Genomic DNA, 3769 nt, shown 5'->3' with positions numbered 1-3769 from the left:
GTTACTAACTGAATTGGCAAGTCACTGCTCTGAGGCTCAACGTTCTCATCTGCAAAATGGGGATTGTATCTTGATTAGAAAGCAGGCATGACAAATTTGAGATGTCACCAGGCAATCAGAACGTGATTCTTTCCGTTTGCCAATGCAGGGCACACGGGTTCGGTCCCTAGTCTGGGAAGATCCCACATGCCGCGGAGCAACTAAGCCCATGTGCCACAACTACTGAGCCTGCGCTCTAGAGCCCACGAGCCACAACTACTGAGCCCGCGAGCCACACTCCTGAAGCCCGCGCACCTAGAGCCTGTGCTCTGCAACAAGAGAAGCCACCGCAATGAGAAGCCTGCGCACTGCAACGAAAAGTAGCCCCAACTCGCCGCAACTAGAGAAAGCCCACAGCGTAGCAACAAAGACCCCACGCAGCCAAAAAAAACAAAAAAAAAAACTTGATTCTTATTGACTGTAGTGTGACATCTAGATTGGAGATGTCAGGACTGAAGGTCATATTCTGATTGCAATAGTGCAGAAGATCAAGGATAACGGGCTCAAGGTGTACTCGAGGGAGGGGGCAACCAAGGGGAGAGAGAAATGGGGCAGTTTAGGAAATACTCGGGAGGTAGAACTATTAGGATGCTGTGATTTACCGGTTTGGGAGGCGGGATGTGGCGGATGATGTCTGTGCTCCACCTGTGTGCTTTTGGATCCCTCTACCATTTTCATGCTGTGCTTTCACTTCAAGCAGCCAACACCTGCAAGGAGAGCCAGAACTCTCTGGGATTACACCCCCCAGGGGAGAGCCCGAGCAAATGACTCCTGGCATGGAAGTATACCTCCTCCAGCTTCCTTGCCCCTGGTCCAGACAGCTCTCGGGTACGACTGTCTCCAGGCTCTTCCACGGAGTTAAGCCTAAATTGCCCTCCTGGGGACTTTGTTGTTTTTTCCTTTGTTTGTTTGTTTTAATGTTCTTATATCTTTATTAAAGTACTTTATAAACCTGGCTCAATAATAACTCTTATACTTTTACATCGCAAATTTGCCTTTAAATAAGACATAATACACTTAAGGCAGATTTACCTTATACGTGGCCTCAGCTCCTAAACACCACTGCACTGATTTATACAAATAGCAAAAATCACATGGAGGAGCATCTACTGATATCTTTCCTGGTACTTATCTTTAGCTTTTAAAACTGCATAATAAGTAGAGTTTCCATAAAATTTCATTTTTGAGATAGGAAACAATTTTGCCTTTATCTGTTAGATTGGATATAGTCATTATTAATAACATAAACTTTAAATCTGCGGGGAAAACCAATACTTTACCTTCACTCCCCAGAGAAGGCTCAACAGCAAGCAAAATGAGGTGCCATTGTAAAATCATATTGCTAAGTATTACCTTAACTCAAAATTCTGCTCATGTAATTGTATCATATCACAGCTAAAAATTACTATTTAAAATATCAAGATACATCCAAAAGCATCCTTTGGTTGCATTAATATCAGGAGGCTTAGGCAGCACTGAAGATTCATTCTCTGGTCTTCTGGTCATTAGTATAAACTGAAGCTTTTGAAACTATTTGGTGATCCCATTTTGGGGCCCAATATCACAAAACCTTCAGGAGAATCGTGGACCCAGGTGGAAGAATTTGAAGACTGGAAGACCTGCAGTTAAGGTAGAGTTATCACTAACAGATCTTAGGGAAATAGGAATGCAGCCAGAATCACTTGATATTTTTTAGAAATCAAGGTTTACTAAATCATTTCTCTTTCAGAAAAAATAGCTTTAAAACTTGTACATTTTCAAATGTTCTTTTTTAAAAAAACATAAAATTAAGATATTTGTGAAAATAAACCAGTTTCAAGTATAGTTTCTCTTCCTTTTTCCTCCTTCAAAGGATTTCTTCTCATCGAGCACAAATGTGCTAATCTTTACAGCAAGACAAACTCTTCTGTGCTAAATCTTTTCTTTTCATCCTTTCTCATCCAGACCTGAGAAAAGGTCTTCTTCATTGGTTGTAGTAGATGTAAAATCATAGTCTCTGGAATGACCATTTACAAAACTAAATAAGGGATATTTCTCCTTAGAAGAAATTTTCAGCATCTTAGTGATTTCTTCAGAAGCTCGTTTGAAGTCTTGAACATTTTGACAGTAAAATCCTATTGTACAGCTAAGATCCATTTTTCGAAATGACATCTTTTTAGGAGAAGGGCAGTGGAATGTCTCAAGAGGGAAATCCTTTATGCTGACATCTACAAAAGATTGGCAGTAATGAGGATTCATGTAAATCAAAGTGTCATCTTGAAATCCAGCAAAGCAATGTGACTGTTTAGGTTTGCCACCAATAATACCCACACAGTATTCAAGGCTTAAAATACCCTTTACAAAATCTAAATAGTCAGCATTGTTTCTTTCTCCACCAAGTCTAACAGGAACTAGAATAATAACAGCTTTGTCATCTGTATTATCAGAGGCCATGGAAGCGCACTGTTTATCAGTTACATCAGAACTGTAAACTGTACAATGTTGCACAACATAAATAGTTATTCCTTGTAAATCTGGGTGTCTTGCTTCTTCAACTGCTTTTCTTAAAATGTGAGCAACCACAGCTGGTCCATACCAATCTCCAGCTTTTTCCCCAGACTTCTTTCCATATTCTATTAGTTGGTGTAAACCAAAGAGAGCCAAGGGGGAATCACCAAACCAAGGGATGATTTTCCTGTGATAAATTTCATTTTGCATTTCATGATCATCAGAATATCTCCCGATTGTCTCCTTCAGAGAAATTGTTGGGGTTTTGAGTTCTCTTTCCCCTGAAAGCGATGCTTCGAAAGATGCAGTAAATTTTTTTACAGTGTTGGAAGTCCATGATTCAGAGTCTGAATTTTCAGTGTTCAAAGCATCAGGCCAGCCAGGTCTAAGCTCTACCAAGCAAGTGTAGTATGAGTCCTTGAGCCAATAGCATCTGGCCAGTTCTTAATGTACAGCTCCAAGCACAGTCTGTTGTCAAAGCTGAGCCTTCTATTTGAGGAAATTCTTCCTTGTGGGTAAGCCATATTCTTGAAATGAAACCTTTACAAAATTCTTCTACGTTTCCCTCAATTCCATGATCTTCTATTGTACGTCCTGATCTTGCAGGTAACAGTTCATTTTCATTTTATTGAAATATTTGCTTTATTGCAGTGGTCTGGAACCAAACCCACAATATGTCTGAGGTATGCCTGTAGTCTAAACAACTTCGTATTTAAAATGGTAACACTTTCCAAGCAATAAAAGAGGGGAATTTCTACTAAAATATGTCTTTGTTTTCAACACCCAACATATTTCACGTTGTTCCAAGCAGATATAAATTTAGTTTCTAGCTTGTCAACTTCGTCTGTTCCTGTGGCCTCCCTATTCAGATTCTGAAGAAAAAGCCATCACTTGATTGCATTCTTCTGTAAGTTTAGTCTTTTGTTCGGGAAATGTTCCAGCTCCAGCAACAGCTGCTACAAAAGCAGCCAGCACATATGCAGACACTCCAACCTCAGCACCGCAGCTACAGGCACCTCGAGCTCCCCAGCCACCATAGTCGGGACTTTGTTTGATATCAAACACTTGCTTAACTACCTTCTTTTCCATGTCTCTCTTCCTCACTGCCTTACTCTTTCTTCCTAGTGGCACTTCCTGATTAGTTGCTTTCACATGAATCTTCATCTCAGAGTCTGCTTCTGGGGAGTCCATCCTAAGACAGTGTGGTAGTCATTAATGTTGCTTATTAATTGTTCTGCCCTCT

At 40.5% G+C, this 3769-nt stretch overlaps 1 pseudogene; it reads right to left on the bottom strand.

The window, feature by feature from the left end:
* Positions 1-1811: 1811 nt before the first annotated feature.
* LOC111162648 (cysteine protease ATG4C pseudogene) lies at positions 1812-3151 on the bottom strand (annotated as a pseudogene).
* Between the last annotated feature and the right edge of the window lie 618 nt (positions 3152-3769).

Source organism: Delphinapterus leucas, chromosome 3 (assembly GCF_059928025.1).
Source record: "Delphinapterus leucas isolate spDelLeu-1000000601 "Yukka" chromosome 3, BTC_Dleu_Yukka2, whole genome shotgun sequence".
Lineage (NCBI taxonomy): Eukaryota > Metazoa > Chordata > Mammalia > Artiodactyla > Monodontidae > Delphinapterus > Delphinapterus leucas.
Note: the sequence above shows the minus strand (reverse complement) of the source record. Positions and strands in the feature narration are given on the sequence as shown.